Genomic DNA, 24,380 nt, shown 5'->3' with positions numbered 1-24,380 from the left:
GTTCTCTCTCTTCTTGGGGGGTCTGAGGAGACTTCTTGGAGGAGAGACCTTTGAGTTGGCCTTGCAGGGAAGGACGGGGGATTTCTCCCCGTGGACATGTTGGGGGCAGTCACTTGGGGCTGCGAGGCTGGCCTAGAACAACAGGAAGCCCTTCACCCCCTGGTGGCAGGAACTGAAGCCTGACGTTTTGTTTCTCCAAGTGATTGCCCCATCTCGCATAACTGCCCTGGCCTTGGCAATCATAAATCGCCCATGTCTTTAAAACGTCAGCTGTGGCGAACATACGTGGAATCCCAGAAATTGATTCTATGATGCATTGGAAGGCATTTCCGTCATTGCTTCTATGTCTCCTGCCCTTCAACTCCTCGCAGTGACCTTGTGTTCTAGTGTGGTGGGACAGGATAAATATGAGGGGTCGGTGGGTTTGCATTTCTGTCCTTTGATTTAGTACCCTCGGGAGTACTTATGTTTATCTTTTGGAGGCTAGAATGTCTCCGATCATTCTTCCTCGCTTCCTAAGGCCATGGAGATCTCCCTCCCTCCCTCCCTCCTTCCTGTGTGCACGTGTGTGGTGTCTCCTCTGGGCTAAGCCCTGTGTGAGGTGCTGCTGGATGGATGGATAACAAGGTTAGAGTCCAGTGGGGAGAGTCTTGTGCAGTCAGGTGATCCCACACCAGTGTCATACCCTTTGGAGCTGCAGAAAGTGCAAACCCATCAGGGCCCAGGGTGGGCTTCAGTTTTGGGGGTGATGGGAGGCTTCTAGGGGGAGTGAAGGGTGACTGACTCACAAAGGACAGACAGATAGGGTGGAGGGGTGTGTTCCAGAAGTTACAGTATCAGTACGGCTGACCCAGGCCGTGAGAAGAGACAGGAGGTGACCCTAATGGTGGGGGAGGGTTGTACTCATCATGAAATCCTCATGGGGTCATAGCTCAGTCCTCATGGCTTCTAGGTGAGAAAGGAAAATGCAGGATTCTTGGGCCCTGGTTTCCCTTTCTTCCCACTCCCCGCTGGCCTGACACAGTTGAGAACCTACAGCAGAAGCAGAGCCATGGCCGCAACAAGAGGACTTCCTTCATGCATTGAGAGTACCAAGTTGGAGAGACTTTGGAGATCCACTTGGAAGAAGATTCCAAGGGAGAAACAAATACATATTTTGTCTTATTTTTGGTAAACGGATTACAGAGGAATGCTTCCCTCATGCACCACTTGTGGACACGTCCTGTTCCTGGCGTCCGCTGGGCAGAACCAGTTCCCCCGAGACAGCCTCTCCACAAATTCCATGAGCAGGTAGCTCTGAATTCTTATTTTTTCCCATCAAGACTGCGCTCAGCCCTGTGTTACAAGCAAGGTCCTTTTCCCGTCTTCAGCTGCATCGTTCAATGCTGGCTGGGGTGACCAACCATCCTGGTCCTGGTTTGCCCAGGAGGGTGGGGTTTCCTGGGAAAGAGGGCTTTCAGTTTTGAAACTAGGAAAGCCCTGGGCAGATGGGGATGAGTTAGTCATCCTGACTCCATCTGGACTCACCTAACCCCTTGTTCTTGTATGCTGTGGAGGAGTCCACTGAGAAGCATGCCGAATAGTTCTGGGGGTCACTCGGCCTCACTCACCTCCATGGGGGCTGCAAGAGCCATCGTGGGGTTGTTGAGGGTTTTGCAAAACTGGCTGGAGGCACAGTCCTTGCTGCACTTGGCTCTCCTCTGGCCCTGCCCTCCTCTCCCAGGTCCCCGTCTGGCTCTCCAGCTGCCGGGGGCTGTCCCTGACTCACAACCTTGAGCTCTGTGATCTTGTTTTCTAACACCTGATATGCTATTGGGGGAGATTGGCTTGAGGTCTTGCTTTGAAAAAACCAAGGCTGCTTGTGATTCAAGATGCATCAAGGCAGCAGAGGCTTCCTAGGGCCTGTCGCCAAGATGTGAGACTTCTTGAGTCTTCATGACCTCCAGATCTTCCCTCTTCTAATCTGCCTGTGTACCTCTGGGAGATTACTCCTCTCCCAGTATCATCTCCTTCACATCGATCCCATGGTTAAACACTCACTGGTTCCAAATTAGTGACAGCAGGGGATTTCAAAGTCTTTTTTCTTTTTAGATTTTGAGAGCACTATGCTTTCTTCCATCCAAATCTGATGAGAAAGCCCAATTTCAAAGCAGATCAAAGTGGGGCTTCTTTTGTTGAAATGGGGCAAAGATGCCTTCAGAGGAGACTCTGCAGAACCCCTCAGACTCTGGGCACAGGCTGAAAGGCACTAGTCTACACACTCACATCTGGTTGTCTTAGTCATGGCAGATGGCACATGTATTAGATACTACTGCACATGCTTAAGTCACACTTAAACAAGGGAACTAGGAATTATTGGCTCAGAGAGCTGGGATGGGGCCAAGGGAGGCCACAGGATCAAAAACAGAGCTGCAGGACCCAGGCCTCGGGAGAGGGGACAGGCTCTGCCCTCCCAGGGCCTGTGTCCATCAGCTCACATTTGCCCCTCTGTTCAGCTTCTCTCTGAAGACCAGCTCACGCAGACCGCACAGTTGGAAAGATGGCTGCTGGCCACCCCAGATCCCGGTATTCCCAGTTTAGCAATCCAGGTGGGAAGAGAGACTGTCCCTCCTCGTAGGCTCTCTGTCCTAGGACTCTGATTGATCCTGACTGTCATCCATAACCCCTTGGCCCGAGCACTGTTGGCAGGGGGATGGAGTATTGTAATCAGCCCGGCCTGCTGAGTGGTAGACGGTCAGATTACTGTGATTGGCTGTCCCACTGGAATAGGCAGGAAGGTTCCCCAAAGGAATTGGGGTGCCAGGGAGCCAAAGGCAATAATGTCCCTACAGCATGTCACAGAGGGAAGAGCACGGGCTGTGGAGCCACTATGCCTGGGTTTGAATCTCAGGTGTGTGTGACCCAGAAAATTGCTTTTTTGTGCTCCAGAATCCTCATTTATAAATGAGAATGGTATTTCCCACCTTGCAAGGCTTCCTGGAATATTATGGGCATATAATAAATGATATATTAAATCTGAGCCCCCCTCCCCGGCCTCCCTGCCCTAGCTCCCCCCTCCCTCACACCAATGCCACAATCATTTTGCAGTGATTGCCTCTGCTGCCTGGTGGGGCTCACTCTAGGCTTCTTCTGATAGATGGTTCTGCTCTCTGCTCTGAGGAGTTGGGGGCTCCTCTGGGGCACCTTGGGTGCGTCTGGGGAGGATGCAGGGTGGATTGGGGGCTTTGGAGGGCTTGGCAGTGCAGTAGGGACATCCCAGACCCTGCGCCTGCATCGTACCTAGAGCAGTACATGTTTTGGGGGCCATTTTATGTGTTGGTTTATCAGAAAGGCTTCCTTTTGAGACAGGATTTAAAAAATATTCCATTGTACTGGACTTACAAGGATCCTACACACAGTGGGGAAGAAAGGGGCCCAGGTTGTGGCAGCCTTGACTGGCTCTCAGGGTCTTGCTGACCCCACCCTCTCCTGGCCTTGGTCACAGAATCCTCAGTGGCCCAGGATGGGGCTCTGCTGGGGAAGTGACCTCCTCTTGTCCCAGCCGCTGGAAACCCCATGGTTTGGGTCAGTTCTGTAGTTTCTGCAGAACTAGAAGCTGTCAGTCAAAGTCACAGCTGGCCCCTTATTCTTGGGTTGCTCCAAGCATGTTCAGTTGATCCTCACATTAGTTGCAAACACAGTGGGGATGGTAAAGTCAGTGACCGGCTTGAATTCCGAAGGCAAGAGAGCCCGGGAGTGTGCATTGCCAGGGCAACAGTGATTAGCATCCAAATGGGCACAGGAGACAGCGGGGTGAGATGTCACCACCCTTCACACTTTACAGGGGCCCCTGCTCTTTTAAGAAGGCGTTGCTCCAGGATTCCTGTGGACAGAGAGGCAGCATCAGTTTCCTGGTTACAAATGTAACCTGCACAGTATGGTCCTCCTTTCTGTCCTGTGTGAGTATCCCTTGCTCCCTGCTGGGCAGGAGAAAGATGAGGCCAAAGGGCCTGAGGGCCTCTCAGCCTTGGGGACCCCTCTGCTTTTGCTAATCTTCTCTGCCTGGCCATCCATGTGGGAGGCAGGCATCCCACCAGCGATCAGGTACAGGAGGTGCCCAGCTCCCAGGTATGGTACCTCCCTCAGACTAGGACATGGAGAGTGCCAGGGCAGTTTCCCCCTCACCTAAGTGTTTCTGTGAACCTCCTCAGAAGCACAGGTCAAGGCCACGGCTCTGAAAAGGGGACTTTAGCTGATTTATCCCCCGTACACACAGGTTGGGGGCAGACCTCTGGAGAGGTCCCACAAATACATCCCTTATTCCCCCGACACCCCTCTCTTCCACCCTCCCCACACCCTTCTCTCAGCTCTGTCTCTGAGCCTCTCCTGCCTGTCACCACCTCCTGCTTGGGACCCTCCACATGGAGAAGGGTCGACACTTTTATGGGTCTGCAGACTCTACAGACTGTAGCCAGAGGTGATGGGAGGGGTGTAGGGGTGTGTGATAGTCAGGGTTCCATCAGAGAAGCAGAATGTCTGTGTTCCAGAGTGAGAGATTTATTATAGGGATCTGACCCTGTGCAGTAGTGGGAGCTGGTGCAACACTCGGTAAGGCCATTGCTCCTGCATCTGGTGCCAGGCCTGAAGTCGGCAGGGCTGGCAGTAGGAGAGAGAAAGTGGATGTGAAGTGGGGGAAGCCGGGCAAGCTGGGGCCCCTGAGGAGGAGCTGGGACCCGCAGGGACAAGCTAGGACCACATCAGTCTCGTTCACCTCCAAACATCCCACCGACAGGACGTGGATGCCCTGCAGGAGAAGCTGGTGCTCTTTGTCATGGAGCAACATGCCTGGCCCAGGACTCAGCGAAGCCAGAGAGGGAGATCCAGCGGGAGCTGTGGAAGCTGCAGCCTGGCTGCCACCTCACGCCAACAAGGTGAGCGACAATGCACTTGAGCTGCAACAGCACTTGACCCTGAAGGTGGCTTCTGAGCCTGGGCATGGCTGCAGCTTCACATCTGTCCTCCAAGTCCTACGCAAGTTTCTCTTGTGGCCCAGAATTGTGTGTACATGGAATAGAATTCTGGGAAAGGTCGTTCCAGCTTGGCTAAACGGATGTGGTACAAAGTTGTCACCACACGGGGAGATGGCGGGTGATTTCAACCACAATCCACTCTCTCCTTATGACCGGCGGTTGGCTTCTTCTGAATTTTCTAAGGGCAAAACCCCCTCAGCACCATGCAGGCCACAGAAAATAATGCCATGACCCCCACTTTTCTCCCAATGACTGCACAGTTCCATTTCCCAGAGGAGAACATAGTCCTCCTGTTACTGACATTACCCTATTCCGTATGAAGTGATAACCCTGGCAGGAGACTTTGCCTCTTTCTTAGGCTTGTTTTCATTGTGAAGAGCCCTCCCCATTAGCTCTGAAGGCTTCCAGTAGTTTCTCCAGGATGCCTGCATTTCTACCTGCGAGGCTCCCTGTGGACTGATATCCTGACTGCCTGTGATGGTTAATTTTATGTGTCGACTTGACTGGCATGATTATTCACACCCCATTCAACTCGCCTCTTTGGCCCGTGCAGAAGGCAGATGGCTCCTGGAGAAGGGAGCGGATTCTCATAAGCTTGCCCAGGTGGTGACTCCTACTGCAGCTGCTGTACCAGATGTGCCTTCATTGCTTGAGCAAATTAACCCATCCCCCGGTACCTGTCATGCAGCTACTGAGCTGGCAAATGCCTTTCTCTCCGTCCGTGTCCACAAGGCCCACCAGAAGCAGTTTGCTTTCAGCTGGCAAGGCCAGCGATCCACGTTCACTGTCCTCCCCCGGGGGTGTATTAACTCTCCAGCCCTGTGTCATGATTTAGTTTGCATTTAGTTTCGATTGCCTTTCCCTTTCACAAGACATCACACTGGTCCATTACGTTGATGACGCTATGCTGACTGGACCTAGCGAGAGAGAAAAAGCAACCACTCCAGACATACTGGAAACACATTTGTGTGTCAGAGAGTGGGAAATAAATCCAACTAAAATTCAGAGACTTCTACCTCAGTGAAATTTCTAGGGCTCCAGTGGTGTGGGGCATGTTGAGTTGTCCCTTCTAAGGTGAAGGACAAGTTGTTGCATGTGGCCCCTCCTACCACCAAGCAAGAGGCACAATGCCCAGTGGGTTTCTTTGGATTTCAGAGACAGCACATGCCGCATTTGGGTGAGTTACTCCAGCCCATTTACTGAGTGACCCAAAAAGCTCCTGGTTCTGAGTGGGGCCCAGAGCAAGAGAAGGCTCTGCGGCAGGTCCAGGCGGCAGTGCAGGCTGCTCTGCCTCTTGGGCAGATGACCCAGCAGAGCCAACGGCGCTTGAAGTGTCAGCGGCAGATAGAGATGCTGTTTGGGGCCGATGGCAGGCCCCTGTAGGTGAATCCCAGTGCAAGCCTTTAGGATTTGCAGCAAAGCCCTGCCATCATCCGCACACAACTACTCTCCTTTTGAGAAACAGCTCATGGCCTGCTTCTGGGCTTCAGTAGAGACTGAACACTTGACCATGGGCCACCAAGTTACCACCAAGTTACCACTGAGCTGCCCATCATGAACTGGGTGTTACCTGGCCCACTAAGCCATAAAGTTGGGTGTGCACAGCAACACTGCATCATCAAATGGCAGTGGTATATATGTGATTGGGCCTAAGCAGGCCCTGGAAGGCACAAGTGAGTTACATGATGAAGTGGCCCAAATGCCCATGGTCCCCACTCTTGCTGCACTGCCTTCTCTCTCCCAGCCTGACCTTACGGGGAGTTCCCTATGATCAGTTGACAGAAGAAGGGAGACTCAGGCCTGGTTTATGGATGGTGCTGCACGATATGCAGGCACCACAGGAAAGTGGACAGCTGCAGCACTACAACCTATTTCTGAGACGTCCCTGAAGGACAGTGGTGAAGGGAAATCCTCCCAGTGGGCAGAACTTTGAGTAGTACACCTGGTTGTTCACTTTGCTTGTAAGGGGAAGTAGCCATATGTACATATAATCGATTCATGGGCTGTGGCCAATGGTGTAATGGTCAGGCACTTAGAAGGAGCATGATCGGAAAATTGGTGACAAAGAAATTTGGGGAAGAGATATATGGATAGACCTCTCTGAATGGGCAGAACACATGAACATATTTGTGTCCCATGTGAATGCTCACCAGAAAGTGACCTCAACAGAGGAGGATTTTAATAATCAAGTGGATAGAGTGACCCATTCTGTGGATACCAGTCAGCATCTTTCCCCAGCCACCCTGTCATCACCCAATGGACTCAGGACAAAGTGGCCATGATGGTAGGGATGGAGGTTATGCATGGACTCAGCAACATGGACTTCCACTCACCATGGCCAGCCTGGCTACAGCTGCTGTTGAGTGCCCAAGCTGCCAGCAGCAGAGACCAACACTGAGCCCCCATTGTGGCACCACTCCCTGGGGTGATAAGCCAGCTACCTGGTGGCAGGTTGATTACATTGGACCACTTCCAACGTGTGGAAGGGGCAGTGTTTATCCTTACTGGAGTAGATACTCTAGATATAGATTTGTCTTCCCTGCATGCAATGCGTCTGCCAAAACTACCATCTGTGGACTTACAGAATACCTTACCCACTGTCATTGTATTCCACACAGCGGTGCCTCTGATCAGGGAACTCACTTCACAGCAAAAGAAGTGAGGTAAAGGGCCCATGCTCATGGAATTCTCTGGTCTTACCGTGTCCTCCACCATCCTGAAGCAGCTGGCTGTATAGAATGGCCCTTTGAAGACTCAGTTACAGTGCCAGCTAGGTGGCAGTACTTTGCGGGGCTGGGACAGGGTTCTCCAGGAGGCTGCATGGGCTCTGAATCAGCATGCAATCTGTGGTGCTATTTCTCCCACAGCCAGGATTCATGGGTCCAGGAATCAAGGGGTGGACATGGGAGTGGCTCCATTCACTATTACCCCTAGTGACCCACTAGCAAAATTTTTGCTTCCTGTTCCCACGACTTTATGCTCTGATAGCCTAGACGTGTTGGTTCCAGAGGGAGGAATGCTTCCACCAGGAGACACAATGATTCTATTGAATTGGAAGTTAAGACTGCCACCCAGCCACTTGGAGTTCCTCATGCCTCTGAATCAACAGGCAAAGAAGGGAGTTACTGTGCTGGCTGGGGTGATTGGTCCTGACTACTGAGGGGAAATTGGACCACTACTGCACAATGGGGGTAAGGAAGAGGATGTCTGGAATACAGGAGATCCCTTAGGGCATGTCGTAGAATTACCATGCCCTGTGATTAAGTGGAAAACCACGACAACCCAGTCCAGGCTGGACTGCTAATGGCTCAGACCCTTCAGTAATGGAGGTTTGGGTCACCCTGCCAGGTAAAGAACCTCAACCAACTGAAGGCACAAGGAATAGAGAATGGGTAGTAGAAGAAGAGGAAGGTAGTTATAAATACCAGCTATGACCACGTGACTAGTTACAGAAACAAGAACTGTAATTGTCATGAGTATTTCCCCCTTATTTTGTTATAAATATGTGTGTGCGTGTCTTTCTATCTAATATATATCTCAAATACTTTGTTTTCTTCCCTCTCTTATTCTCTTATCATGTAACATAAGATGTACTGACCTTAGGGCCGGCTCCGTGGCTTAGCGGTTAAGTGCGCGCGCTCTGATGCTGGCGGCCCGGGTTCGGATCCCGGGCGCGCCCCAAGGCACCACTTCTCCGTCCAACGCGAGGCCGAGTCCCACGTACAGCAACTAGAAGGATGTGAACCTATGACATACAACTGTCTGCTGGGGCTTTGGGGGGAAAAAAATGAATAAATAAAATCTTTAAAAAAAAAAAAAAAAAAAGATGTACTGACCTTATATCATAGTACTTAAGTATTGTTAATTTTACGTTATAGTATTTAAGTTATGGGATGTCAAGGAGAAGAGTAAACATCACTCAAGGACTTTACCTCGTCCTCTGGGGAAGGAGTTAGTGTGTTTTCGGCTGTAGGCAGGATAGCTATATCATGTTAGGTGGAGTTATACTGTTAATATCACTATTTGGAGATTAAGTATGGTTTAAGGAGATGTGGATGGGGGCCAAGTTGACAAGGGTTGGGCTTGTGATGGTGAATTTCATGTGTCCACTTGACTGACCATGGAGTGCTCAGATTAAATGTTATTTCTGGGTATGTTTGAGGGTGTTTCCCAATGAGATTAGCATTTGCATCTGTGACTCAGTAAAGTAGAAGACCCTCCTCAGTGTGGGTTGACATCATCCAGTCTGTTGAGGGCCTGAGTAGAACAAAAGGCAGAGGAAGGAGGAATTTGCCCTTTTTTTCTGCCTCACTGATTGAGCTGGGGCATCTTGTCTTTTTTTCTCCTGCCATCGGACTAGGATTTATACCATCAGCTTCCCTTGTTCTTAGGCCTTTGGACTCGTACTGAATTACATCACTGTCTTTCCTGGGTCACCAGCTTGCAAATGGCAGATCATGGGACTTCTTAGCCTCCATAATTGTATGAGCCAATTCCTCATAATAATTATATATAGATATAGATATCCTGTTGGTTCTGTTTCTCTGGAGAACCCTGACTAATATACTATCCTGTCTCCACAATACATCTCTGGTCCCTCTGTATCCTCAGCCGCTTCTCTCCCACTCCATAGCCGTCTTTCTGGTCCAGGACACCGTTAGCTCTCTCTGGGACACCTGGCACAGCCTCCTAGTTAGCCTGCCAACTGGATGGTCTTCATTCCCATGCCTAAGACCCTTCAAAGGCTTCTCACTGCACTAGGAATAAGATCTAAATTTCTTGCCTCGACGGTTAGGCTGTCCTCCTTGCCCACCTCCCCCCTGCCCCCCACTCACCTCTCATGCACTGCTCCTTGGCCACATGACTCCTTTGAGATCCTCAGACACTTTGCACTTGCCCTTCCCTCCTCCTTGACCACTAGATAAAGTGGCCTCTCCAGTTGTTCTCTGGTTCCTCACCTGTTTATTGCCCTCCCAGGTCTCATCTGTCTATACTTGCTTGTTTCTCTATGTTTTTGTCTGTTACCTGTCTTCCTTACTAGGATGCAGCTTCTTGAAGGCTCAGCCTTGTCTGCCTTGTTCACTGTGGTTTGTCCTCTTTCCTGGCAAGTGTGGACGGCACTCGATAAACATTGCTCAAATGGGTGAGTGGAGAATGTGGCGATGCAGTAGAGAACTTGTGACAAACATGGTGCACATCAGAGGGGACGTGCCTTAATGATCCTGTTGGTCAACCACACCATGGGATGCTCAGATCCCAAACAGGCCCTTGAGAGCTTGTAGTGCAACTTTTAGTATGAGAGCAGATATCACAAACGTGACATTCCAAATAAGCACCCTGGTTGTATGAGCCATGTGCAGTTTCCTGTGCCAAAAATCATACAATGAATAGCACATGTTTATTGAGTGTTTGCTTGCACTCAGCTTTGGCCGTGTAATAAACAAACACAGAACCTCAGCGGTGCTCAGCTCACACATCTGCAGGTGGGCTGGGGTTTGCTGATGTACTTGGGGCTTGGCTGGGTTGAGTTGGGCTCCGGCTGAGGCTGGGTTCAGGTGTGCTCCACGTGATGCACATCCTCCTTACACTAGCTGGTTCCGTGGGCCAAGGCAGGATCACGAGAGGGCAGTGCCAGTCATGCAGGCACATTTCAAGCCATTGCTAGCAGCTCATTGGCCAAAGCAAGTGACACAGTCACGTCCAAAGTCAGGGGCCGGTAAGGCTCCTCCACACCCCCCAAAGCCATGGCAAGGGTATGGATGGATAGCACTACCACAGGAGCATGGAGAAATGGGACCAATATTTCAGTCTGTGTCAAGTATGTCACTCAATCCTCCAAACACCCTACAAGGATTAGTATTATATTACACATGGTACCATATACTAGATCATAGTATAGATAGTATATTATTACATATTATACCGTATACCATAGTATATAGCATACCATATACTATATAGTATATATAGTATAATATATATTAGTATAACATACGTATAGTATAATATATAATAACTATGTATAGTATACATATATATGCATATATTATATATAATATATAGTACAATATATACTATAATATATAGTACAATACATAGTGTATATAAGATAGTATACAATGTATTATATCATATAGTATAGTACAATATAGTATAGCATAATACGTATAAGTATATATTATATGTTAGTATAATAATATTATATATAGTATAATACATTATTATATATGATATAGTATAATATGTAATAGTATATCCCATTAAAGTGTGCCACCTAGCTTCATTCCCTCAAGGTCTCTAACACCCTTAGGAGACAATGGCTACTAATTACTTCCCCAAGAGATAATTTTCTTGCATTTTCAAGACCCCAAATCCAAAGGCTTGACCATGTGGGAATTTTAGACTCTAGATGGACTCATGGCAGAGGTAGTAGGAGACAAGGAAGCTTTTCGGGATTCTTCACTCACTTTGGGATGGGAGGCTTATTTACGGGCTGGGCCTGGAACACTTTGTTAACAGTCAAGACTTCCCAGGCCTTTAGTTCTCATTAACCGTGGAGAGAGAGAGGGCGGGATTGAGAGGACAGAGAGCAGGAACCCTCGAGATTGGTTCCGTGGGTCAACGTACATAGATGTGCACTTACATAAAGACGTTCCACGCTGTGCAGAGGACAAAGCTGCTGCTGAGCATCCGCTTCCGTTACGATGGAGCATTTCAACTCCATCATTTGGCACATTTTCTAACCCAGAGTCTTTCGGCACAGGACGGGCTGGTGGGAAAGGGATCTGCGTGGAGGACTTAATACCATGCCCTGTTCTGTGCATATCTGTGTTTATGTGTTTATAGAAAAATTCAATACTTAATTGTATGCTTGGCCTGCTCACCACTAATTTCTAAAAGAGACATTCCAAAGCCTTGGTTAGGTTTGCTCACATCTCATAAAAGCCATAACTTGACTGTGGGTACCCAGAACTAATCCTGTGTGGAGACGGGGCAGCAGTCACCTGGGAGCGTTTGCAGTTCTGGAAGCCCACTGTGCTGAGAATGATTGGTCACCTCCCTAGCATCCATTTCCCTTCCTCCTTCCTAAAAGGATCCCAAATTTCCCAGGATGTGGTTTGAGTGGCCCCGTTCCCAGATTCTGAAGTGGACCTCGATTGGTTGAAGGCAGTTAGCCTAATTCTTGCTACAGTGAATTGATTCAGGAGTGGGAATGTGGTGTGAGTGGCTCCAACAAGAGGAAGCCCAAGAGTTCTTTGAAGGTTGTGGGGAAGAGAAACTCTCTCCACATTGAGATATAAATGAGGAAGATGTACCCAGTTAGCTCTCTTGTGACTGTGAGAGGAGCCAGCCTTGGGATGAAGCTGACGCAGAGAGATGGAAGGAAATGGATGCCAAGCAACATTGTTCAGCCACTGGATCAGACCATACCTGAAGCCTTTTCTTCCTCCAAAATCTTTCGTTCCCTTTAAAGGTTGAGCCTGAGTTGGGTTTTCTATTTACTTGGAACCAAAATAACCTGTACTAATACACCCACCCAGCCAAAATTTTGTCCTTTTCCAGTCTGCACTGGTACTGGAAATACCCACTAATAGAATTGCTGCTCCAGGACAAATCAGTGTGCCCAAAAGACCTCAGGAAGCACTTTAAAGTGTTACCCTGGAACTTCTACTCGTCCCAGGAAGAGTTCTTAGTCTCCTGGAGGAGACAGATGTGTTATGTCATGACGAGATGGTGCGGAGAGCACTAGGATGGAGCGTGAACATGCATGCACAGGGTGAGTGATCACTCCAGAGCCCCATCTCAGCCCCATGCTGCCTCCCGTTGTTTCAATAAAAGAAGCAGAGTGCCTCCAAAGTGGGATGTAAGTGCTGCCCGGAGGACTCTGGGAAGGTTCTAACTAACCATATTTATGGGGCGTCCATCACCCACCAAGCACTGCTCTAGGTGGTGGAGACACCACAGTCAGCCTTAGTCAGCTTGGGCGCTATAACAAAATACCATCAACTGGGTGGCTTAAACAACAAACACTATTTCTCACGATTCTGAAGGCTGGGAGGTCCAAGATCAAGGTGCCGGCTGATTTTGTTCCTGGTGAGGGCTCTCTTACAGATGGCTGCCTTCTTGCTGTGTCCTCATGTGGTGGAGAGAGAAAGAGCAAGCTCTCTGGTATCTTATAAGGACACTAGTCCCATCATGAGGACCCCACCCTCATGACCCTCATCTAAACCAGTTACCAAAGGCCCCACCTCCAAATACCTTCACATTGGGGTTAGGGCTACAACGTGTGAATTTTGAGGGGACACAAACCTTCAGTCCATAACACACAATGAGCAAAACAAAGCCCCTGCCCTCATGGGTCTTCCATTCTGGTAAAGAGGCAGAAAATAAACAAATCAGCAAGATACAATTGATGATGGAAGAAAATAGAAATGCTATGAAGAAAAACAAAGCAAAGTGAAGGGGAGAGAGGGTGGCAGGAGCAGAGGGAAGACCTGTGTTAGGAGGTGATGGTAGAGAAAAGACCTGAGAGGATGTGAGAGGGTGAACAAGGGGGCCATGAGGGGAGAGTGCTTCAGACAGAGGACAAAGGCCTGGAGCTGGGATGAGGCAGGGGATGGGGTGGGGGACCAGAGCAGAGAGAGTGAGAGGCAAGGGGCAGAAGATGAGGTCAGAGAGTTAGTGGGGGCCATGACCTAGGGGTCTCCTGGGCCATGGTGAGGACCTCTGACTTTAGTCTGATGAGGGCCTATGGAGGCTTTTAAGGCATGACACAATTTGATATATGGTTTTAAGCGTTGCTGTATGGAGAACAGCCTCTAGAGGGGTTTAGTGGGCTGGATGGTGGTCCTCAGAAAGACATGTGCACGTCCTAAATGTGACCTTGTTTGGAAAAAAGGTCTTTGCAGATGTAATTAAGTTAAGGATCTCGAGATGGGATCACCCTGGATTATCTGGGTGGAACCTAATCCATTGATAAGTGTTTTATAAGAGACAGAAGGAGAGAAGACACAGACACGGAGGAGAAAGCCATGGGAAAATGGAGGCAGCGATTAGAAGCTGCAGCCATAAGCCAAGGAGTGCCTGAAGCCACCAGAAGCCAGAGGAGGCAAGGAAGGAGTCTCTCCTGAAGCCTCTGGGGGAAGCACGGTCAGGCCAACACCTTGACTTTGGACTTCTGGCTTCTGGAACTGTGAGACAATAACTTTCTGTTGTTTTAAGCCACCAAGTTTGAGGAAATTTGTTAGGGCAGACCTAAGAAACTAACACAGGGGGCAAGAGGGAAGCAGGGGGTCTGGAAACAGTCTATTGCAGTAATCCAAGCGAGGGATGAAGCTGCCGTGGCCTGGGGGGGAGCTATGAAGGGGCAAGAGGTTGTCGTATTGTGAAGGTAGGCTTTGCTGAGGGACTAGATGTGGGGTGTGAGAGAGAGAGAGGAGTCAAGGAGGACTTCAGGAGTTTTGGCCTGAGTAACTGTAGAACAAAAAGGACATCCTCTGAAAGGGGAAAGACTGGGAGAATCAGGTCTACGTGTGTGGGAAGATCAGGAGTTCAAGGTGCCTATTAGATGCCATCCAGGTGGCAGTATCAAGTAGGTAGTTGGATATGTGAGCTTGGTACCTGGACTGGAAATATAAATCTGGGAGTCAGGGGCATATAGATGGTACTTAAGGCCAAGATGAGCATACCAAGGAGTGAGAGCAGACACAGAGGAGAAGCAGGTGGAGCCCTTGCACACACCTGTGTTAGAAGGTCAGGGAGGCAAGAGGGAACTGACGAATGGGGCTGGGAAGGAACAGCTGGAGAGATAGGAGGAAAGCCTGGCGAGCACGGTGTCCCAGAAGTCAAGCGAAGAAAGTACAGCTCAATTCAAGACGAACTGAACATCATAACAATTTCATCATTCAGTAAGCAAAATAAAAATTGTCTTACTCAAGAATCTTGGTTTATACCACTTCTTCCTCCCAACCGTAAAGACATGAAGAAATGTATCCTGGCCGCCACTTCAATCATCCAGTTGTGATATGCTCCACATGTCTGGGATAAATAGCTTCCTGGATTGACATGGGCCCTGGGAGACGAGGGCACACATTGGGCATTTGTAAGATGATAGAAATAACCATGATAATTCCTTGAAGAATGGGTTTTGACTACTTGTTTATATATAATCCAGTTATTGAGTAATACATTTTTGAAAGTGTTTGATTCTTTCTGGATCATGCTGTGTTTTAAGAGGAGGATGTGGCCATCTGTGTCAATGCCCCTGGTGGGTCAAGGCAGTGAGGACCAGGCATTGACTGCTGGATTGAGTACTGTAGGGGTCTTTGGTGGCCTTGGAAGGAGCCATTTCAGGGGAGTGGCGAGGCTGAGAGCCTGACTAGAGTGCAATTAGGACAGAATGGGAAGAGAAACTAGATAGTCTGAGTTCAGTTACTGTGATAGAAAATCGACTCTGTGAAGGAGAACACAGAAGTATGGAGGTAGCTGCAGAGGAATGTGGAGTCAAAGTAGTTAAAAAATATTTTTTTAAGATAGAAGAAAGAGCAGTGTGTTTGTAAGATGATGGGAAAGATTCAGCAGAGGGACAAACCGAGAATGCAGGAGCCAGGGGGTTTAACTGCTGGAGTCATGCCCTCGAGGAGGGGAGAGGCCCTAGACCCAGGGCCTAGGGGAGGGGCTGGCCTTGGCGGACAGCCCACTCAGTGACAGAGGAAGGCTGGAGTCAGGTGTGTGGATCCAGTGGGGGCTGCGTGCGGAAGTCCCCTTCTGACTGCTCCCGATGCTCAGGGAGTGAAAAAGCAAGAGGGTGAGGAAGAGGGGGGAGTACTGGAAGTGTGAGGAGAAGATACAGAGAATCATTCCCAGGCAAGCGGGTGAGGACCTGACTAGGGAAATAGAGGATTGCTGGGCAGGGCCGAGGGACATTTGAAGCTGTGATTTTGAAGGGAGGCCCGGCAGCACGTCTGGGTGTGTTTCTCCAGCCATGTTCAGCTTCGAGGAGCAGGCCCAGGGTAGGAGGAAGGTTGGGCCTTCCACCGTTAGGGTTGGGGTTTTGCTGGGCCAGAATGAGGAAGGAGCCGTGGGCACTGGGATTGAGGGAGTATGAAAGGGAATATAGACCCTGGATTCTAACCAGGCAAGTGGGCAGGCTCTCTTGGTGCTGGGTCGATAATGGAAGTTCTGATGGGTTTTTAAAATGATTAGAGTTGGGTTCATGGAGATGTAAACGGGAAAGAGGGGAGACAGTGGTCTGTGGCTGGGGTGTTTGAAGCTGGGATTATAGAGAGAGTGGAGTGTGTTAGTTTCTTAGGATGCCCATAACAAAATCCCGCAGATGGAGTGGCTAAAACAGCAGATGTTTATATCTCACAGCCTCATCTCACAGCTCTGGAGGCTGGGGACTCCAAGATCAAAGTACTGAGAAGGTAGGTTTCATTCTGAGACCTCTTCTCTTGACTTGTAGGAGACCTCCATCTCCCTGTGTGCTCACGTGACCTCTTCTTTGTGTGAGCAGGGGGACAGAGAGAGAGAGAGAGAGCAAGCACTCTGATACCTCTTCTTCTAAGGGCACTAAGCCCATCATGAAGGGATCTCATCTAACCCTACCTACTTCCCTAAGGCCCCATCTCCAAATACCATCATATTGGGGATTTGGGCTTCAACCTATGAATTTTGGAGGAACACAGTCATTCAGTCCATAACATGCAGTTATTGCCAATGACAAGATCTAAGCCTCTGACTAAGGTTACTGGATGAAGAACGGGATAACTGGAGGCAAGGAGGCCGAGGAACTCAATGGGAGGGGTGTTGAGAGCATTGTCTTCATGGAAGTGAAATTGTTAAGCATTATCACAGCAGTGGTTTTTGGAAAGAGAGATAGGCAGGTGCTAAAATCTTCAAGGAATGGGAGTGGGTGGAGGCTGCCGTCCCTGGGGGCAAGTGGGTGGAGTGGCTAAGAGGCCGGACTCTGGTGCCAGCTCCCTGAGTTTAGGTCTGATCTGTGCCGTCTTTGGCAAACTACTTAACCTCTTTGTGCCTCAGTTTCCTCATGTGTGAAGTGAGGATTTTCATCATACTTACCTCATGGGGTTTTGTGAGGTTTAAATAAATTGATAACTGTAAAGTGCAGCAGGGCTGGAGCAGGGAGGGGCTGGGTTATCTAGTGGTGGGGCTTCTAGGTCGATGAGCATTTTCAGGGAAATCGGAAAGATAAAGACCTGAACGTGAGGAGGAGGATGTCTCCTTCATCTCCAGGCCAGGGACACAAGGAGTTTGGGAAAGAGAAGAGCCAGACAGCAGAGGAAGCAGAGTTTTTGGGAGAGAAGTGGGTTTCGGTTAAAGGATGGTGGAGGGAAGATCCAGGAAGGAGGTTGAGAATAGAGAATTTGCTGAGAATGGACAGGGAAAGCCCCAGCATCCATGCAAAGGTGGGGAGATTGGGGATGGGTAGTAAGCTTGGGTCACAGCAGGGTGTGTACAAAGCTCTTTGGGGATGAAAGACCAGGTGATAGGGATGGCTGGGAGCCATGGGCTCTGGGCAGTGGCTGAGGCATGATGCAATTGGTCTCGAAGATTTCTTAGACTGCAGTGTTGAGACGAAGAGTACTGGTATGTGTGTGGTGGTGACAGGGGCACTTCCTTGCCAAGAGCATGTGGAGCTCTGGGGTCCCTGCTCTGGAATACTGATGACACTGTTGAGCTTTACCGAGGGGAGCCTGTGGAGCTGAGCAAAGGGTGAGCACGTCCCTCGAGCTAGAGTCAAAGGTCCCTGGGGAGGGACAAGGGGATGGGAGGGACTGGTGGACTGATGGGGGCCCAGATCGTGAAGGGTCGCACATGCAATTTTCACAATGCAGACCTTTAGCCTGAGAGTCAGATCTATGTTTTATAAAGATCACCCAGGATGAGGGTGGACAATGGATGATCGGGCAGGGAGAAATCCATCTGCATCAAAGGGACCGGTTAAGGGGCTGTTGTAACGGGCTAGGCAGCAGATAACGAAGACCGGAAATCAGTAGCTGGAGGTGACAGGGGGGTGGAAGGTGGGGGAGCAGATCTGAAAGAAATTTCAGGATCTGTTTTCTGGAGATGTTCAGAAAGCCCTGAGCAAACAGGGCCCAGCAGGGTCATTGGAACCCAGTGCTGATAGGAGGCAGAAATGCAGGCATGGAATGTGGAAACCTGGCTCTTGATGGGGCCCCCTCACCAAGTCAGTCACTTGCCACCTTTGGTGATTCTCTTGAGCTTTCCAGAGCCTCAGTTTCCCTAACTATTCCGCTAACACAGGAAGAATATATCCAGCTTCCCCTGGCATTTCAGCAACGGAGAGTGAGTGGATGGGATATTGCCATGCATTTAAGTGCTTCAGTGAAGGATGCCTTCCATCTGCCTGGTGGGGTCATATCAAAGCACTTTCGCCAGATGATGATGGTGACAACCAAGATGATGGTGAAGACAGCTAGCGTTTATAGTGTACTTGTTAAATACCGGTCACTGTACTGAGCATTTGCCATCATGGCCTTGCTTGCTTCTCGCAGCAATCCCTTGAGGCACATAGTATTACTATCTCCATTTTAAGGATGAGGAAACTGAAGCGTGGTGAGGTGAAGCAAATTTCCTGAAGTTTACACTTAGTAAGGACCTGGAACTGAGTTTTGAACTCTGGCAGTGAATTGACACCATGATCAATTAACCATTTCTGTCAGATATGAAGGGTGGGAGTGTCATCATTCTTGCATTAGAGGAAGGGTCGGGAGACCAAATCCAGCCCACTGATTGCTTTGTAAACAAAGTTTTATTGGAAGCCAGCCACGCCCATTCACTTGTGTTTGTGTGCGGCTGCTTTCCTGCTGTGCTGGCAGAGTTGAGTAGTCACGACAGGACAGGTCGACAGGTCGCGTGACCTGCAAAGCCCAAAATATTTACCATCTGGCCCTTCACAGAAAGTTTGCTGAGCCCTGCACTGGACTATTCTTCTTTTTGTCTGCTTCTTCTTCCTCTTCCTACCTGTTTGTTTCTCTTTCTCCCAGCCATACAATAATACTTAAAATATAATAGTAAAGGAAGATGATTCCTATTGAAGCCTCCTGTTTGCATGGGCATCTGACCAATGCCAAGTTGAGAAAGAAAGAGCAGTTAATGTATCACCAGGTGAGTTTTTTGATGAGATCCACTCTTAAAGTAGTGACAAGGATAAAGAGTGACATTAAATTCTCCTATTTATAATGTACCTACTATGTTCCAGGCACTGTTCTAAATGTTTTTGGGATTTCTCCCATTTGTAAAGTGAAGGGGTTGAAACGAGAGAATCTAGATTAAGGTCCCACCTATCTCTGATACATTCTAAGCCGTCCTTTTAGAAACTCTCTGTCTCTAAGCAGATGTAATGTGTACATAAGTGGCACACACCATCTAATGTGCCAGGGAAGCGACCTCCTTTCTAGAGATCAGCTGCATAAAGTGGGCTTATGCCACAAATGTACAGGTCATGGGTCTTAGGAAATGTGTTTTGGCTCTTTCAGCCACAGCAAGGAGAGAGAAGGAACCCTCCGTTCCCTCCTGACACGCTTGGCAAAACCAAACCCAGCTTGAGGTCGCCAGCAACCGTTGGGCATCCCATGTGGGGACTCAGATGAGGAGTTGTAGTGTCACCTCCTGGCCACTAGAGGACTTCATCCTATTTAAACAGAGGAAGACTTGTTCCCGGCTTTTCTGCCCTGGGGGGGGGGAGCGGGGGATGGTTTGCTCATCTTCCCTTCACTTAATTCACCAGCGGCCTTACGTGTGGATGCTTTGTGAGCTATAAAGAATCAGAGGGTATTTATAACAGACAGCCATCCAGTGAGTTCACCTCCAGCTTGGTCGATCTGAGACAGCTCTACAGTTATTATTTTGATCACAAATCCATCTCTTTGCAACTTCTACCAGTTGGGTCCCTCTGAACAACATGAGGTGTGTCCTGCTAATACATCACAGTCCTTTCCAAGATGCCCCGCAGTGGAGAAGGCACAATGAAAAGGCTTGTTTTTAGCACATCCCCTCACACGGCATTTACTGTGTACTAGGCGCCATGCTAAGTGCTTTGCAAACATTGACTTACTTAATCCTCAGGACCACCCTATGAGACAGGTGCTCTTATTAGCCAATTTTACAGATGGAGAAACTGAGACACAGAAGAGTTAAGGAACCCGCTGAGAGTCATGCGGCTCTTAAGTGGTAGGGCTGGGATTTGAACCCAGGCCACGAAGCTCGAGAGCTTATCCTTTTAACTAGCAGGCTCTGCTCTGCTGCCTTCCGGGAGAGGGGCCAGATAAACAATGACATATTTTAAAAAACATTTTAACCTATTTTTTTCATCATACGTACATAACAGAAAATTTGGAAAATCAAAAGAGAAGAAAAACGTCACCCACAATCTTACCACACCACCACAATCGCAGCGAGCAGTCTCGTGTTTCTGCTTTCATTTTTTATGTGCATGTGTGTTTTCTCATATCTCTGTGTGCACACAGAGCGCAGATATAAAAAACTCGTATCCTGTTTTTCCACTTAACATATAATGTCCGAATGTTATTACATAATTTTCATAACTGCTTTTAAATATTGCAAGAATATGTGTATGTGGTGACATAATGGAAGTTCTAGGGGAGCTGGGAGATGAGAATGTCCAAAGAAGGGAGAGAGCAGTACAACCATCAAGGCGAGGATGCAGAATGCCTGTGGGACCTCTGGGCTGGCACAATGACAGCAAAGGACACTGCCCTGCCACATCATGTTGGTGGCACTGAGCTAGGAGGCAGCAGCTGGCGATCCAGTGCCTCACGGCATTTGGAGACTAAAATCAGCTCTGTAAGGTGACAACGTGTGGTAAAGGCTCCATGGGGAGAGACAGGACTGTGCTCACTGTGGTGTCTCCTCCTAGCGTGGATTCAGAGAACCTTGAGTTCTCAGTCCATCTCCAGTAGTTGCGTGGCCTTGAACACTTCAGTTCACTTCTCTGGGGATCCGTTTCCTTAACTATTTCAGGAACAATAACAGTTCTCATGAAGGGTCTTGGGAAAAATGATTTGTTGTGTCAGTTAGGGGTACTTTTGGCTACAGGTAATAGCAAACCTGATTTACAGTGGATCAAGCAATAAAAACTTTTAATTAGCTCATATACGAAGTTTGGAGGTGAGTTGTCCAGAGCTAGTGCAGGGGCTCAACAGTGTCACCAGGGAACCCAGACTTTTGTCTCTTTGCAATCCATCATCCTTAAGGCGTTGATTGTGTTTCTTGCTTTTGAGTACAGTTATTTCAATGACTAGATCTGTGGTGGAGTGATACTGATCCTTCCTTGTAGAAGTCCAGTTTCAGGGAGACACTCTTATGCTGTCTGACTAGTAGGAAGGCCCCTGTATCCCCCAGGGGCTTCTGTATTAGTCTCTGCATGGGTGAGGAAGCTTTTTCATCCCCTAGCACATGCTCAGAACCACTTCCAACACCACTGTCTTAGTCTGCTTGGATTGCTATAACAAAATTCCACAGACTGGGTGGCTTAAACAACAGATTTATTTCTCACAGTTCTGGAGGCCGGGAGGTCCAAGATCAAAGTGTTAGCAGATTCAGCTCTTGGTGAGAGCCCGCTTCCTGGCTTGCAGATGGCTGCCTTCTTGCTGTGTCCTCATGTGGTGGAGAGAGACACAAGAGCACTAATCCCATCATGAGAGTTCCATTCTCATGACCTCATTTAAACCTAATTACCTTCCAAAGGCCCCACCTCCTGATACCATCACATTGGGGGTTAGGGATTCAGTGTATGACTTTTGGGAGGACACAAACATTCAGTCCATAGTAACCATCCACTGTGTCTTTGTTATATTCTGGGACCATGCGTGGTGACTTCTACAGCTTTGTCAAGGGCTGTAGATTCCTGGCCTGTCTCCAATAGTCCTTCTCTGCAGAAAATGCATTCCTCCCCATTGAATCTGCAGGCAGAAGATTTGTACCTTTAAGCCAGTTGTCACAATTTTCACTTATTTTGTTGTGTGATTATTTGATGAGTGCTGGTCTCATCCGCTAGCCTGTAAGCCCTGTGAAGTCAGAAATGATGTCTGTTTTGTCCACTGTTCTATTCCAGAGCCTAGCATGGTGCCTGGTGTAGAGTAAGTGCTCAATATATATCTGTTGAATGAGTGTATCAGAGTCTTCCATAGCCTGAGCTCTTGTTAGTATTTCTGCATGCATTTGTGGCTATCACAGAACATATGTGTCCCCGGTCCTAGTGACTTGTTCTCACAAGTCTTCTCCCTGACCAGTAAGGACACTTACTAGAAGCTACTCCATGATCTCGTGGTGGGTAGTGACAGATTCTACAGCAGATGCTGTTGAGTCTTGTTCTGTATCCACCCAGGCTACTTGAGTCCACCTGCAGCTGTGGTGCACAGTTTCCAGCATGCTCACAGATGCCCAGGGGAAACCCTCAACCAGTTGACGGTGAGAGCAGAGAAATAAATGCCCCGGCCTCCTCACCCTCCACTGATTCCACATGGATCCTGAAGAGTCCCCAGCAGGACTGAGCTCCATTTGTCTGGAGGCATGACCCACCCATCACTGCCCCTTCTCCTTTTCTTGTCTCTCTTCCCCACTTGTGCCTCCTGGGATGACCTCTGAAATAAACCACCTGTATGCTATGGATATCTGATCTAGATGAGACTTGGGGCTTTAGATTTTAGAGTTGATGCTAAAACGACTCAATACTTTTGAGGCTGTTGGGATGTGATGAATGTACTTTGTATGTGAGAAGGACATGAATTTTGGGGGGTTAGGGGCAGAATGTTATGAACTAAATGTTTGTGTCCCCTTCAAATTCATATATTGAAGTCCTAATCGCCAATGTGATGATATTCAGAGACGGGGCCTTTGGGAGATAACTAGGTGTAGATGAAGTCATGAGAGTGGGGTTTTCAGGATGGGATTAGTGCCCTTATAAGAAGAGGAAGAGAGACCAGAGCTCCCTCTGTCCCTCCACCATGTGAGGACAGCAAGAAGACAGCTGTCTGCAAGCCAGGAAGAGAGCCCTTATCAAGAACTAAATGTGCTGACACCTTGATCTTGGACTCTCCAGCCTCCAGAGCTGTGAGAAATAAATGTCTGTTGTTTGAGCCACCCAGTCTATGGTCATTTGTTATAGCAGCCCCGAGCAGACTGAGACAGTGTATCTAAGACCCTGTCTGAAAATGTGTTGACATTCCTCCCACTGAAGATGGGATCTGTGTCCCCTCCCCTTGGATCTGGATTGAGATTCACTTGTAACTATTAGGATGCAGTAGTTGTGATATTGTAGGTGGTGTTTAAAAATGTCCCCAAATTATAATTATTTGACACTCCCTACAAAGTGGAGCCTAATGCCCCTTCCCTTGAGTGTGGGCTGGATTTAGTGACTCCCTTTTAACAAACAGAGTTAATTGGAAGTGATGATGTGTGACTAGGTCATATAAGGTACTTCCTGTTCTCTCTCTCTCTCTGCCTCTCTCTCTCTTTCTTCCTCTCTCTCCCTCTCTCTGATCGCTCTGGGGGAAGCTGGCTGTCATGCTTTCAGGACCCTCAGGCAACGCTGTGAAGAGACCTGTGAGGTGAGGAACCGAGGCCTGCTGTCGACAGCAGGTGACTGAGCCACCTGGGGAACAGATCGTCCAGCGTCTGTCCAACACCCCAGTGATGGCAGCCCTTGCTGGTGCCTTGAACGCTATCTCACAAGTGCCTTCAAGCCAGAGGCATATGCTAAGCCACCCCTGAGTTCCTGACACACAGACACTGTGAGATCATAAAGGTTTGTTCTTGTAAACTGTTAAGCTTTGGAGGAATTTCTTATGCAGCAATAGATACCTGATACACTGTGTACCATCCAAAGCTAGGTCAAAAAGGCCGTGAGTTTCTGCCTGGTCCCTTCTCTTGAATCTGGGCCAAATCTGGGCCCTTGACTCATAGTGACTGGCTTATAATCAATACAGTAATAGTGATGCTTTAGCTTCCAAGGCTGGGTCAGGAAAGGTCGTGTAGCTTCTGCCTAGTACTTTTGGGACATTTGCTTGAGGAGGAACCAGCCACCATTTAGGGCATTTGAATACCCTATGACTGCCATGCAGGAGAGGCATGTGTAGGTATTCTGGCAACCCTGCTGAGCTCCCAGCAGACAGCCAACAACCATCAGCCATGTGAGTGGATGGTCTGGGACATCTGGTACAGCCAAGCCTTCGGATGACTCCAGCCCCAGCTAACATCTGGCTGCAACACATAAGAGACCCCCATGCAAGGACCACCCAGCTGAGCCCTTCCTGAAGTCCTGACCCATGAAATCATGAGCTAAATCAGTTTGTCACACAGCAGTGG

At 48.8% G+C, this 24,380-nt stretch overlaps 1 long non-coding RNA gene across 1 annotated transcript in view; it reads left to right on the top strand.

Moving 5' to 3' along the window:
• Window positions 1-24,380, top strand: part of LOC147917195 (uncharacterized) — a 59,949-nt gene that overhangs the window by 2,191 nt on the left and 33,378 nt on the right. The window contains exon 2 of the long non-coding RNA XR_015551904.1: window positions 4,772-4,910. This is a non-coding gene — a long non-coding RNA (uncharacterized LOC147917195). The remainder of the gene's footprint in view (window positions 1-4,771; window positions 4,911-24,380) is intronic.

This window comes from Ceratotherium simum, chromosome 4, assembly GCF_057802395.1.
Source record: "Ceratotherium simum simum isolate JZ-2026a chromosome 4, ASM5780239v1, whole genome shotgun sequence".
Taxonomy (NCBI): domain Eukaryota; kingdom Metazoa; phylum Chordata; class Mammalia; order Perissodactyla; family Rhinocerotidae; genus Ceratotherium; species Ceratotherium simum.
Note: the sequence above shows the minus strand (reverse complement) of the source record. Positions and strands in the feature narration are given on the sequence as shown.